Raw genomic sequence first — 15,841 nt, forward strand, 5'->3', positions numbered from 1 at the left:
CACAGAAATTAGTTCATCAAGGTGGGTTGCTATTGTAACAAATCTGAAAACTGTGGCTTTGTCTTAGGAGTCTGGAGGTAGTTTGCAAGGAAACTGATATTGGAAACCAAAAAAGTTGTGATATATGTTATTCAATGGCAAAACTTTTCATATAATGGTTGTCCATAGTAACTTGGGAGGCAGACAAAATGTTGGTTATTTGTTGTGTTCACCAGGCTATAGACATATGTTCAGGAAATAACTGTCTGATTTGCAGGCCAGAAATGAAAAAAATGAAAGAAAAAAAAATGTAGTCCAGAAATTCAAAACCTTGTTAAACTAGAAAACTTACCACTTGTAAGCCCCAAAGAGGAAGAGATGAGATTAGAAGTGGTTTTGAACTTTATGTCCACTTTCAATTGTATGTAGCAACAGAGAAAAGAGACAGAAGTTGTAGTCTTTCCACCTGTGTGCCAGTGAGCTCTCTTATGTTCAGGGATAAAGGCAGCAAAATAAATCAGGCCAGAAAATCACTTCTAGGAAAGGACCTAAGTGTGGATCCTAGAACATACAAATGATTGTAGGAATGAAATATATCAGGTGCCTAATAAGTTTTTGAGAGAATTGATGACAAAATAAACTGTGTGCCAATACTAAAAAGGCTTTGAGTTTTCAAGAATAGAAACGACTTTCCAGCTCTCATTTCCCCACTTTCCATACTACCCCCTTCATATGTGGTCAGTACAGGTGACTAAAAGGGAGTAACAGCTGTGAGATGGATACAAGGCCCACAGGGAATAATGGATGAGGGAAACTCTGTCAGAGAATAGTGTCATAGCCTAAGAGAGGCAAGGAGGAGAAGGAACACAGAGATTCTCAAACATTTTTACTCTTTTGTATGATGGTTATTCTTTCATCTTTTTCCCTCCAGCTTTACTGAGGTATAATTGACAAATTAAGCTGTATATATTTACAGTGTATAATGTGATGACTTGATATATGTATATTTTGTGCAATGATTACCACCATCGGGTTACTTAGCACATTAATCACCTCAATAGTAACCCTTTAATTGTGTGCTTGTGTGTGTGTGTGTGCATGTGGTGAGACAGCTTAAGGTTTAATCTCTTAGCAAGTTTCAAGCAAACAACACAGTGTTATTACCTATAGTCGCCATGCTGTACATTGTCTCCTAGAGCTTATTCATCTTATGACTGAAGGCTTGTACCCTTTGCCCAACATCTCCACTTTTGCCCCACCCCTCAGCCCCTGCTGACTGCCATTCTATTCTTTGTTTCTGTGATATCTGTGAGTTCAGCAATACTTTCCTAAATAACCGATGGCTCCAACAAGAAATAACAAATAAAATTAGAAAATACTTTGGGAGGAATGAAAATGAAAACAACATACAAGAACTTTAGTAATACATGTAATGCAGTGCATAGAGAGAAAGTTATGTCTGGAGACATCTATATTACAAAAGATGAAAGATCTCAAATAAGTAACCTGATAGACATGCATGCATGCATGTGGATTTAGTAAAAATTTTTAAAAATCATAACACTAAATACAGCAAAATGTAAACAATGATTATTTCTGGCAGTTTAATATTGATGCTCATTTTTGAAGAGCTTTATGTTCCCTATTATACATGATATAATTTCATTTTTATAACTATTTATTACAATATTTTTAAAAATGTATAGTAGTCAGTGAAGATGTGCTGAGCTGCAGGGAAAGGTTATGTCCTGGCCTTCTGGCAAATGCCTAGCTGGTGACTCTTTCACAGGTTTCAAGTGTCTCCTCTTTCTCTTCCTCTCCTCTTCATTCTCTTCTTCTTCCTCCTTTCCCATTATAAAACCACATTCCTGAAAAGCTTCCTGATTATTTGGTCAAGACAAGTTACTAAGCCAATTCTTTCTCTAGACTGCAGGAAGAATTAAAAAAGATATGAAAGGACTATTACTAAATGCATTGACAGCATGTCAATGTACCAAAGTGAACAGTTAAGAGGCATACATTGGGAGTGAAGGTTATATGGCAGGTTGAGGGTTCTGGAGGGTTGTAGGAGAAGACAGAGAATAAACATTGAAATAATTTTTTTAAATTACTGTCTTTTAAAGATCTAAAACATGTTGGGATAATGTAGAAGAAAACATACCATATCAGCCTTAAGTTCATATTTCACCTGGATTTCAGACATTTTGGGCTCTGATCCTCTCCCCCTCCCAAACTTACCCTCGATCACTTGTATGTGATGATGTGAGTCTTAAATGGTATCTTATATTTATTTGTGGTTTCACCCAACTGAAACCTCGTATTTACTTATGGAATACAAGAGATTTATTTCCTGATAAAGGAATTTTAAGCACACGACAGCCGTCTAGGGAAGAGTTTGCGTCAGGTGAGATGGGACATCCTGATTCCATTAAACATGTGTTCCCACATTCTACAGTAAGATAAAGTGAGATTCGCAGCTCTATTCCTAAAGCAGACAGGGGCCTTCACCAACCCTGACCCATCACAAGACTCTTCAGTGCCCAAGGGGACAGCATAGAAAAGAGTAGTGTTCGTGTCCAGGATAGAAGGGAGGAACTGTAGAAAAACTGTTGACAGCTAAATCACTGAAAAGGCAGAAATGAAATCTTTGGAGGACATGCTAAAGCACTGGGCGCTGAAGTTCAGTCATTTGCTAAAAGCTCATTATATCTGTCATAATTCCACACCCCATGTGTCATATTACATTTATATGTTTGGCTTTAACTTCACTTCCTAATAACTTTGAAAATTTTTATTTTAATTAGACATAGACAATCATGTACATGAAATGGTAGATGAAATATTCAAATTATATATTACAATACATATATAAGCATATATATATATATATATATATTAGACAGAGACAGAGAAAGAGAGAGAGATTACAAAGGCTGGCAAATACAAAATCTGCAAAGCCAAAACCCTTCTGGAAGACAATCAGGTAGGGGAGTTATCTCTTAACCAGGGGATGGTCAGACTTTTGTTCCATTCAGGCCTTCAGTGGGTTGGATGAGGACAACCCACCTTATTGAGGGCAACTTCCTTTACTCACGCCACAGATTTAAATATTAATCTGATCTGAAAAGATCCTTAGAAATTCATCCAGAATAACGTTTGACCAGATATCTGGGTATCCAGTTCCAGACAAGTTGAGCCATAAATTAACCATCAAACCTTCCTTCCAGCACACTGATAAATTGCATGAAGCAAGCAGAGAAGGAAAGAGGCTTACTTGACTTATGTTCCATGTGACCAATATGGAAAATCTAAAAAATAGGTTTAAAATATAACAAAATTATTATTAATGATTAAGAAGTTGTATATGAATGGCAATGAACTTCAGTGACTGCATTTTTAATGAAGTGATTTCAACTTTCTCTTGAATTTGATGTGAAACAACATGTGTTTAAATAATTCATACGTATTAAAAACATATAAAATTAGTTGCGTGAATGGCATTGCATAATAGATTGGGTTTCCCAATTATTTCAAAGTGACAGGAAGCTAGAAAATTTGAACAACCCTCTGAGGTTTCTTCAAAAATTGAAGATATCCAAAGAGTTCAGTTGGAAGAAATTAGATTGGAGCAAGTTTAATGTCACTTTTGGGAGGTATGAGCAAAAAGCTTCACTTCTGTTGTAAGTCTAGGGTCTGAGCTGCCAGCTCATCTGAGTTATGGTAGGGGATGCTACGTGCCTAGTGAATTCCTTGTGGCAGGAAGTAAAACAGATTTATAGAGGTCACAGGAATCTCTGCTTGATGTCCTTCATTTGAAGGAGCAAATATATGATATGAGGACCTCAGAGACCACCACTTTCCTGAACGTATCTAAGTTACATGATGGGAAGGCAGCTAAGCTGAGCTGCAACATGCCCTCGATCCATTTTAGAGGAAGAAAGGAGACTTAGATTAGCAAGCCATGGATCAAGGGGAAATGCATTATGAGAAGGACTTGAGGTAAAGAGAAAGGTGTCACCAGGTAGTCATGATTTTTTCAAACCAGTATGTACAACAAAATGGCCACCAGATCAAGTGCAACTAGGCAGGCTGTTTTAGAAGTCAAGGAAGGTGAAAGAGAGAAAAGGGTCATCTTCCCAATCAAAAAAGGGAGCCTTTGACGATAAGTAAGACAACCCCACAAATCCTCCCACTGCCATAAACCACCGAAACTGACAGCTAAGGCAGGGACTCTGTGAGTCATGAGAACATAATCCAGTGAGGAGAACCTGGAACAGGATATTTCTTGTTTTCAGAGTCCCTGTCAAGCCAGTTATGGATAGATTTGCATTTTGGTTGGGAAATGACTGCACGAGGCTAGTTTGGACAGCTCCGCTTCCCCCTGGGTGGGGCAGCAAGCCCCAATAAAAAGGTCCTCTGCTGCACGACAGCTGTCCTCTTGCTACTCGAGTTCCGATTGACTTTGGAGAACCTGGTGAGTCTGATTCTTCAGTTCAACTTTGTTCTCGGATCCCCGAATGTTGACTTTATGCTGGAGACAGCAAGTTTGATGGGTCCAAAGTTATGATCATGGGTATAATGCTACTGAGTGGATGGGAACTTGGAATCTGGGCACAATGTTATATTGTATTTACTAGATTTCTGATACCTCGTTTGATTTCCTCTATTGAGAAAGAAATTAACAGGAAGTTTTGACATGAAGGGATAAAGAGCAAAGTATTTACATTTTTCTATGCCTTTCTCTTGGACTTCTGCTGTGATTTCAGAGGCATTTATCTTAGAAGGTGTGAGGCCCTTACATTCATCCTGAATGCCCTTTGCTCTGTGCATAAGTCACCTTGTCAGGACCTCATGAGAGAAAATGGTGATAGAAACTGCTTGTGAGCTTGCCCAGGATTCTACAACTTGTGACGGCCTTTTTTGAAGATGTCGTTTTCATAAAAAAAAAAAAGAGAGAGAGAGAGAGAAAGAAAGAAAGAAAGAAACCAAAAGAGAAAACATCGCATGTTTCTTTAAAACAAAGATATTTTCTTTGGAAAAGTTGTATCAGAAAAGAGAAGGTTTTGTCTGGGCTGATGAAACGATTTTCTGAAGAGCGAGAGAGAAGTCAGAAATTCATTAAAAGCTATTAAAGAGATTAAAGCACTTACTTAGAGATTGGTGAGATACTATCTGTTGTTATTCCACAAGCTTTGCTCTTTTCTCTATAGGAATTCCTTCTTGTGAACATGGTCATATACTTTCTTTCAGATATTAAGACTCCAGAAAGATGTCTTCTCAACATCAGCAGTGCAAGCAGCCCTGCCAGCCACCACCAGTGTGCCTACCTAAGTGCCCTGACCCTTGCCCCCCTGCCAAGTGTCCAGACCCTTGCCCACCTATAAAGTGCCCTGACCCATGCCCACCTATAAAGTGCCCTGACCCTTGCCTGCCTCAGCAGTGCAAGCAGAAATGCCCTCCTGGGCCACCTGCCCATCATTGCTAGCAGAGGTGCCCACCCAAGAGCATGTAAGAGCTTGAGCTTTTATCTGCATCTGGAAAGGATAAGGACAATTGGCTCAACTAGTTCCAGAGCTCCACCTTCACCTTCTCTTCAACGCCTATCATGGATACGGAAGAAGCTTCTCCACCCTTCAGCCTCAATATGCATGTGGTGATTCCTGACAGACAGAGGCTTTCTATCTGAGGCTGCTATACTGCTTCCCTCTGGGTGGTGCCCGAGAAAGCATCACAGAGCCTCAGTAGGAAGAGCAGCAGCTCTCCTCCTGGGCGCCCTCTGAGGATTCTCTCCCTGTCTTCTCTGTCAGTCGCTCACCTGGGCATGGGTTTCTACCAGCTGAGCAATTGTTACTTATCCTCCACTTCCTGAATAAAATACAATTCTTTTGTGTGAAGGGAAAATTTTTTTCTTTCTTTTAAAACCTGCTTTTCGCAATATCATATCATAATTTTGGTTGATTTCTATGCTTCTTTGATCCCGAGTTTCAGGCTCTCACAGTCAGTGTTATCTGAATTTTGAGTCGTATCAATGATTATTTCTATACAGTTTCAAAGCCTGGTTATTTTCCTAATTATTGCTTGATTGATTTGAGGAACAAAGTATTTAACTTCTTGGCATTTCAAACCCTTTAATACACTGTGGGAAAAATCACATTTACAGTGCCTACTTGCTTAGGCATAAAAATTACATGAATGTGTGTCATTCAGGTGGCACTATGCCGGGCACAAAATTGGCATTTGAGAGGTGGCCGATCATCATTGTCCCTGTCATCATCACCGTCACCACCATCACCTTGTCATCACCACCCGCAGGTGCTCCAGCAGAGGAGTGGCTCAGACATACCTAGTAGAGCAAGCAAGGAGATGCTTAAACTCTATTACTCGTTCATATTCTGTGTTCTTTATCTCTTCCAATATAACAGAATTTTAAATGTGACACCACAGAAAAACCAGTTTGGGAAATTAATGGCATACTCTGCATAAAATTATAATAGTTCTGAAAACATGGGTAGTACAAAAGAAAGGGAATTTCAAGGGACCTTACCAGGCATAGTGCTGCCTGCTCTCCATCTGTACAATGTGCTCTTCTTACTGCAAAACTCAACAACCTCGGGGTCTTATTACATGTTTTCACCTCGGAAATAACATTCTTGATTACTTTGACCCCACCTTTGAGGAACAATGGGGATTCCAATGTTTATCTTGATTTACAAAATGACTGTTGCTATGCAGGTTGTTTTCTAAGTGCTTAGCTTACCGGTCCAATAAGCCGTGAAAAGGGGTGAGTGTTTTAAGCATCCCTTTTCTTGTGGTTAGAAGTAAAGGAGTCAAACATGGCAGAAATGCAGAAGCAAAAAGATGCCCATGTTACTGCTCAACGCTCATCAGACTGTGACATGAGTGAAAAACCAACACTGATATTTGGGAGTTGTCTGTACTGTAGCTACTCTTATTTGACCTGACATAAAAATTAGTTCTTTGAGGAGGGAAGCTCCTGTATCAAATCATAAAACTGTGGCATTGGCTTATGTGTCTGGAGGTGGTTGGAAAGGAATCTGATATTGGAAGCCAAAAATGTGGTGCTACATGTTATTCAATGGCAAAATGTTTGCAGTAATGGTTGCCCATGGTATCTTTAGAGGCAGACCAAAGGTTGGTCATTTCTTGATTTGCCCACGGTATTTCAGTAGACGTATGTTCAGGAAAACTTTCTGGTTGACAGGCCAGAAATGAAAAAAATGAAAAGAAAAAAAATACAGCCCAGAAATTCAAAACCTTGTTGAATTAGAAAACTCACCACTTGTAAGTCCTAAAGAGTAAGAGATGAGATTAGCAGTGGTTTTGAACTACAAGTCCAATTTCAGTTGACAGTTACAACAGAGAAAAGAGACAGAAGTTGTATTCTTCCCACCTGTGTGCCAAGGAACCTCATGGTAGCTGTATTATGTTAGGGGGAAAAGCAGTAATTTAATCAGTCCAGAAATTACTTCTACAAAAGGACCTTACTGAGATCCGTAGGACATGAAAATGATTGGAGGACTGAATTATATCAGGCGCCTAATAAGTTTTTGAGGCAATTGAGAACTAAATAATCTATGTGCCAAAACGAAAAAGAATGATTTCCAAGATTACTAACGACTTTCCAGACCACCTTTCCCCACTTTCCACCCTACCAAATCAGATATGGTCAGTACACGTGACTAAAAGGGAATATCCACTCTGAGATGGGTACAAGGCCCCCACAGAATAATGGATAAAGGAAGCTTTCTCAGAGAATAGTATCAGATCCTAAGAGAGCCAAGGAGGAGAAGGAACACAGAGATGCTCAAACATGGTTACTCTGTTGTATGATGGTTATTCTTTCATGCTTTCCCTCCGGCTTTATTGAGGTATCATTGACAAACTAAATTGTACATATTTACGGTGTATAATGTGATGATTTGACATATCTGTACTTTCTGCAGTGATTCCCACCATCGGTCACTTAGTACATTAATCACTTCATCAGTAACAATGTAAAGTGTGTATTTCTCTGTGTGTGTGTGTGTGTGTGTGTGTGTGTGAGACGAGAATGCTTAAGGTCTAACTTCTCAGCAAGATTCAAGTACACAACTGAGTGTTATTAGCTAGATCACCATGCTGTACTGTAGACTCTGAGAACTCCTTCATCATATGATTGCAAGCTTGTACCCTTGTCCCAACATCTCCACTTTTGCACAACCCCTTAGACCCTGCTGACCACCATTCTACTCTCTGTTTCTGTGACATCTGTGAGTTTGCAAACACATTCCTAAAGAAACAATGGTGCAAAGAAGAAATAACAAACAAATAGAAAAAACCTTGAGATGAATGAAAATGAAAAGAAAACCTACAAGAACTTTCGGGATAAATGTACTGCAGCACAAAGAGAGCAACCTATGGCTGGAGATATCTATATTACAAAAGATGATCTCAAATCAGTAACCTGATAGACATGTATGTATGTGTGTGGGTTTATGAAAATTGAAAAGACGTAACACTAACTACAGCAACATATAAGCAGTGATTATTTTTGGCCGTTTAATAGACATGCTCATTTTTTAACAGCTTTATGTTTTCCCCATTATATATTAAAGGATATAGCTTCATTTTTATAACAATGTGTCATATTATTTAAAAAATATATAGTAGTCAGTGAAGATGTGGCTGAGCTGCAGGGAACGTTTACGTCCTGGCCTTCTGGCACATGCCTAGCTGATGACTCTTTCACAGGTTTCAAGTGTCTCCTCTTTCTCTTCCTCTCCTCCTCATTCCGCTCTTCTTCCTGCTGTCCCATTATAAAACCCCATTCCTAAGAAGCTTCCTGATTATTTGGCCAAGGCAAATTACTCTTCCAGTTCTTCTTTCTGACTGCAGGAAGAATTATGAAAGATATGAAAGGACTATTCCTAAATGCATGGGCAATATGTCAAAGTACCAAATTGGACGGTTAAGGGGTAGATATTGGCGGTGAAGATATTATGGCAGGGTGAGGGTTCTGGAACGTGAACAGGAAGACAGAGAATAAACAGTGAACATTTTTTTTCAAATTACTGTCTTCAAGGACCTAAAACATTCTTGGAATGAGTAGAACAAAGCAAATATATCAGATGTGCCCTAAGTTCACATTTCATCCGGATGTCAGACCTTTAGTGCTTTGCTTCTCTCTCCCCTCCCAACGTCACTCTGAATCATTTATATGTGATGCTGTGAGTCTTAAATGGTATCTTCTATCTAGTTTTGGTTTCACCCAATTGAAACCTGGTATTTACTTATGGAATACAAGAGATTTATTTCCTGATAAAGGAATTTTAAGCACACGACAGCCGTCTAGGGAAGAGTTTGCGTCAGGTGAGATGGGACATCCTGATTCCATTAAACATGTGTTCCCACATTCTACAGTAAGATAAAGTGAGATTCGCAGCTCTATTCCTAAAGCAGACAGGGGCCTTCACCAACCCTGACCCATCACAAGACTCTTCAGTGCCCAAGGGGACAGCATAGAAAAGAGTAGTGTTCGTGTCCAGGATAGAAGGGAGGAACTGTAGAAAAACTGTTGACAGCTAAATCACTGAAAAGGCAGAAATGAAATCTTTGGAGGACATGCTAAAGCACTGGGCGCTGAAGTTCAGTCATTTGCTAAAAGCTCATTATATCTGTCATAATTCCACACCCCATGTGTCATATTACATTTATATGTTTGGCTTTAACTTCACTTCCTAATAACTTTGAAAATTTTATTTTAATTGGCCATTGTTAATCATATACATGAAATGACAGATGAAATATTCAAATTATATATTACAATATGTATGTACATATATACATAGAGAAATAGGTTACAGAAAGAGGGACAAGGACAGAGAGAGAGAGAGAGAGATTAAAATGTCTGGAACACGCAAAGTCTGCAGAGCTGAAACTCTGCTGGAAGTCCACCTGAAAGGGGAATAATCTTTTACCTGGGGGAGCGTCAGCCTTGTTCTATTCAGGCCGTCAGTGGATTGGATGAGAACTTCCCACCTTGTAGAGGGCAACCGCCATCATTCAGGCCACTGATTTAAATAATACTCTCATCCAAAATCATCCTTACAGAAACACACAGATAATGTTTGACCAGAAAACTGGGGACCTGGGCCAGTGAATCTGACCCATAAGTAAACCATCAAACCTTCCTTCCAGCACATTGACAAATTGTATGAAGAAAGTCGAGCAGGAAATAGGTTTATTTGACATATGCTCCACCGTGACCAAAATGGAAAATGCAAAAAATAGGTTTAAAATATAACAAAATTATTATTAATGATTAAGAAGTTGTATATGAATGGCAATGAACTTCAGTGACTGCATTTTTAATGAAGTGATTTCAACTTTCTCTTGAATTTGATGTGAAACAACATGTGTTTAAATAATTCATACGTATTAAAAACATATAAAATTAGTTGCGTGAATGGCATTGCATAATAGATTGGGTTTCCCAATTATTTCAAAGTGACAGGAAGCTAGAAAATTTGAACAACCCTCTGAGGTTTCTTCAAAAATTGAAGATATCCAAAGAGTTCAGTTGGAAGAAATTAGATTGGAGCAAGTTTTATGTCACTTTTGGGAGGTATGAGCAAAAAGCTTCACTTCTGTTGTAAGTCTAGGGTCTGAGCTGCCAGCTCATCTGAGTTATGGTAGGGGATGCTACGTGCCTAGTGAATTCCTTGTGGCAGGAAGTAAAACAGATTTACAGAGGTCACAGGAATCTGACCTGCTGGATGTTCTTTATTTGAAGGAGCAAACAGTGAAAGGAGGACCATAGTGGTCAACACTTTACTACACGTTTCTAAGTATCATGATAGGAAATCATATGAGGTGATCTGCAAATTTCCCTCAGTCCATTTTCGAAGAAGAAAGGAGATTTTGTTTGGCAAGCCATGAATCAAGGGGAAATGAATTGCAAGAAAGACTCGAGGTAAAGAGACATGTGTCACCAGGTAGCGAGGCCCTTTTCAAACCAGTATGTACAACAAAATGGCCCCCAGATCAATGCAACTAGGCAGGCAGTCTTAGAAGTCAAGGATCGTGAAAGATAGAAAAGGGTCATCTTCCCCAATCAAGGAATGGAACTTTTCACTACAAGTTAGAGAACACTCCAAGCGATCCCACTGCCACAAACCACAGAAACTGAGAGCTAAGACAGGGACTCTGTGAGTCACGAGAACCTCACCCAGTGAGGAGATCCTGGAACAGGACATTTCCTGTTTTCAGAGTCTCTGCCAAGCCATTTATGAGTGGATTTGCATTTTGGTTGGGAAATGATTGGACCGGGCCAGTTTTGGTAGCTCCGCTTCCCCCTGGGTGGGGCAGCAAGCCCCAATAAAAAGGTCCTCTGCTGCACGACAGCTGTCCTCTTGCTACTCGAGTTCCGATTGACTTTGGAGAACCTGGTGAGTCTGATTCTTCAGTTCAACTTTGTTCTCGGATCCCCGAATGTTGACTTTATGCTGGAGACAGCAAGTTTGATGGGTCCAAAGTTATGATCATGGGTATAATGCTACTGAGTGGATGGGAACTTGGAATCTGGGCACAATGTTATATTGTATTTACTAGATTTCTGATACCTCGTTTGATTTCCTCTATTGAGAAAGAAATTAACAGGAAGTTTTGACATGAAGGGATAAAGAGCAAAGTATTTACATTTTTCTATGCCTTTCTCTTGGACTTCTGCTGTGATTTCAGAGGCATTTATCTTAGAAGGTGTGAGGCCCTTACATTCATCCTGAATGCCCTTTGCTCTGTGCATAAGTCACCTTGTCAGGACCTCATGAGAGAAAATGGTGATAGAAACTGCTTGTGAGCTTGCCCAGGATTCTAGAACTTGTGCTGGCCTTTTTTGAAGATGTCGTTTTCATAAAAAAAAAAAAGAGAGAGAGAGAGAGAGAAAGAAAGAAAGAAACCAAAAGAGAAAACATCGCATGTTTCTTTAAAACAAAGATATTTTCTTTGGAAAAGTTGTATGAGAAAAGAGAAGGTTTTGTCTGGGCTGATGAAACGATTTTCTGAAGAGCGAGAGAGAAGTCAGAAATTCATTAAAAGCTATTAAAGAGATTAAAGCACTTACTTAGAGATTGGTGAGATACTATCTGTTGTTATTCCACAAGCTTTTGCTCTTTTCTCTATAGGAATTCCTTCTTGTGAACACGGTCATATACTTTCTTTCAGATATTAAGACTCCAGAAAGATGTCTTCTCAACATCAGCAGTGCAAGCAGCCCTGCCAGCCACCACCAGTGTGCCTACCTAAGTGCCCTGACCCTTGCCCACCTGCCAAGTGTCCAGACCCTTGCCCACCTATAAAGTGCCCTGACCCATGCCCACCTATAAAGTGCCCTGACCCTTGCCTGCCTCAGCAGTGCAAGCAGAAATGCCCTCCTGGGCCACCTGCCCATCATTGCTAGCAGAGGTGCCCACCCAAGAGCATGTAAGAGCTTGAGCTTTTATCTGCATCTGGAAAGGATAAGGACAATCGGCTCAACTAGTTCCAGAGCTCCACCTTCACCTTCTCTTCAACGCCTATCATGGATACGGAAGAAGCTTCTCCACCCTTCAGCCTCAATATGCGTGTGGTGATTCCTGACAGACAGAGGTTTCCTATCTGAGGCTGCTATACTGCTTCCCTCTGGGTGGTGCCTGAGAAAGCATCACAGAGCCTCAGTAGGAAGAGCAGCAGCTCTCCTCCTGGGCGCCCTCTGAGGATTCTCTCCCTGTCTTCTCTGTCAGTCGCTCACCTGGGCATGGGTTTCTACCAGCTGAGCAATTGTTACTTATCCTCCACTTCCTGAATAAAATACAATTCTTTTGTGTGATGGGAAAATTTTTTTCTTTCTTTTAAAACCTGCTTTTCGCAATATCATATCATAATTTTGGTTGATTTCTATGCTTCTTTGATCCCGAGTTTCAGGCTCTCACAGTCAGTGTTATCTGAATTTTGAGTCGTATCAATGATTATTTCTATACAGTTTCAAAGCCTGGTTATTTTCCTAATTATTGCTTGATTGATTTGAGGAACAAAGTATTTAACTTCTTGGCATTTCAAACCCTTTAATACACTGTGGGAAAAATCACATTTACAGTGCCTACTTGCTTAGGCATAAAAATTACATGAATGTGTGTCATTCAGGTGGCACAATGCCGGGCACATAATTGGCATTGAGAGGTGGCCGATCATCATTGTCCCTGTCATCATCACCGTCACCACCATCACCATCGTCATCACCACCCGCAGGTGCTCCAGCAGAGGAGTGGCTCAGACATACCTAGTAGAGCAAGCAAGGAGATGCTTAAACTCTATTACTCGTTCATATTCTGTGTTCTTTATCTCTTCCAATATAACAGAATTTTAAATGTGACACCACAGAAAAACCAGTTTGGGAAATTAATGGCATACTCTGCATAAAATTATAATAGTTCTGAAAACATGGGTAGTACAAAAGAAAGGGAATTTCAAGGGACCTTACCAGGCATAGTGCTGCCTGCTCTCCATCTGTACAATGTGCTCTTCTTACTGCAAAACTCAACAACCTCAGGGTCTTATTACATGTTTTCACCTCGGAAATAACATTCTTGATTACTTTGACCCCACCTTTGAGGAACAATGGGGATTCCAATGTTTATCTTGATTTACAAAATGACTGTTGCTATGCAGGTTGTTTTCTAAGTGCTTAGCTTACTGGTCCAATAAGCCGTGAAAAAGGGATGAGATTTTTAAGCATCCCTTTTCTTGTGGTTAGAAGTAAAGGAGTCAAACATGGCAGAAATGCAGAAGCAAAAAGATGCCCATGTTACTGCTCAACGCTCATCAGACTGTGACATGAGTGAAAAACCAACACTGATATTTGGGAGTTGTCTCTACTGTACCTACTCTTATGTGACCTGACATAGAAATTAGTTCTTTGAGGGGAGAAGCTCCTGTATCAAATCATAAAACTGTGGCATTGGCTTATGTGTCTGGAGGTGGTTGGAAAGGAATCTGATATTGGAAGCCAAAAATGTGGTGCTACATGTTATTCAATGGCAAAATGTTTGCAGTAATGGTTGCCCATGGTATCTTTAGAGGCAGACCAAAGGTTGGTCATTTCTTGATTTGCCCACGGTATTTCAGTAGACGTATGTTCAGGAAAACTTTCTGGTTGACAGGCCAGAAATGAAAAAAATGAAAAGAAAAAAAATACAGCCCAGAAATTCAAAACCTTGTTGAATTAGAAAACTCACCACTTGTAAGTCCTAAAGAGTAAGAGATGAGATTAGCAGTGGTTTTGAACTACAAGTCCAATTTCAGTTGACAGTTACAACAGAGAAAAGAGACAGAAGTTGTATTCTTCCCACCTGTGTGCCAAGGAACCTCATGGTAGCTGTATTAGGTTAGGGGGAAAAGCAGTAATTTAATCAGTCCAGAAATTACTTCTACAAAAGGACCTTACTGAGATCCGTAGGACATGGAAATGATTGGAGGACTGAATTATATCAGGCGCCTAATAAGTTTTTGAGTGAATTGAGAACTAAATAATCTATGTGCCAAAACGAAAAAGAATGATTTCCAAGATTACTAACGACTTTCCAGACCAGCTTTCCCCACTTTCCACCCTACCAAATCAGATATGGTCAGTACACGTGACTAAAAGGGAATATCCACTCTGAGATGGGTACAAGGCCCCCACAGAATAATGGATAAAGGAAGCTTTCTCAGAGAATAGTATCAGATCCTAAGAGAGCCAAGGAGGAGAAGGAACATAGAGATGCTCAAACATGGTTACTCTGTTGTATGATGGTTATTCTTTCATGCTTTCCCTCCGGCTTTATTGAGGTATCATTGACAAACTAAATTGTACATATTTACGGTGTATAATGTGATGATTTGACATATCTGTACTTTCTGCAGTGATTCCCACCATCGGTCACTTAGTACATTAATCACTTCATCAGTAACAATGTAAAGTGTGTATTTCTCTGTGTTTGTGTGTGTGTGTGTGTGTGTGTGAGACGAGAATGCTTAAGGTCTAATTTCTCAGCAAGATTCAAGTACACAACTGAGTGTTATTAGCTAGATCACCATGCTGTACTGTAGACTCTGAGAACTCCTTCATCATATGATTGCAAGCTTGTACCCTTGTCCCAACATCTCCACTTTTGCACAACCCCTTAGACCCTGCTGACCACCATTCTACTCTCTGTTTCTGTGACATCTGTGAGTTTGCAAACACATTCCTAAAGAAACAATGGTGCAAAGAAGAAATAACAAACAAATAGAAAAAACCTTGAGATGAATGAAAATGAAAAGAAAACCTACAAGAACTTTCGGGATAAATGTACTGCAGCACAAAGAGAGCAACCTATGGCTGGAGATATCTATATTACAAAAGATGATCTCAAATCAGTAACCTGATAGACATGTATGTATGTGTGTGGGTTTATGAAAATTGAAAAGACGTAACACTAACTACAGCAACATATAAGCAGTGATTATTTTGGGCCGTTTAATAGACATGCTCATTTTTTAACAGCTTTATGTTTTCCCCATTATATATTAAAGGATATAGCTTCATTTTTATAACAATGTATCATATTATTTAAAAAATATATAGTAGTCAGTGAAGATGTGGCTGAGCTGAAGGGAACGTTTACGTCCTGGCCTTCTGGCACATGCCTAGCTGATGACTCTTTCACAGGTTTCAAGTGTCTCCTCTTTCTCTTCCTCTCCTCCTCATTCCGCTCTTCTTCCTGCTGTCCCATTATAAAACCCCATTCCTAAGAAGCTTCCTGATTATTTGGCCAAGGCAAATTACTCTTCCAGTTCTTCTTTCTGA

General features: G+C 39.7%; 2 long non-coding RNA genes across 2 annotated transcripts; both read left to right on the plus strand.

Moving 5' to 3' along the window:
* Nucleotides 1-4,297: 4,297 nt before the first annotated feature.
* Nucleotides 4,298-5,873, plus strand: LOC118905560. Its single transcript, XR_005022270.1, has 2 exons — nt 4,298-4,453; nt 5,230-5,873. It is a non-coding gene; the product is annotated as an uncharacterized LOC118905560 (long non-coding RNA).
* Nucleotides 5,874-11,379: 5,506 nt separating this feature from the next.
* On the plus strand, nt 11,380-12,841 carry LOC118905549. Its single transcript, XR_005022259.1, has 2 exons — nt 11,380-11,426; nt 12,202-12,841. It is a non-coding gene; the product is annotated as an uncharacterized LOC118905549 (long non-coding RNA).
* The last annotated feature ends 3,000 nt before the right edge of the window (nt 12,842-15,841 follow it).

This window comes from Balaenoptera musculus, chromosome 1 (genome assembly GCF_009873245.2).
Source record: "Balaenoptera musculus isolate JJ_BM4_2016_0621 chromosome 1, mBalMus1.pri.v3, whole genome shotgun sequence".
NCBI lineage: Eukaryota > Metazoa > Chordata > Mammalia > Artiodactyla > Balaenopteridae > Balaenoptera > Balaenoptera musculus.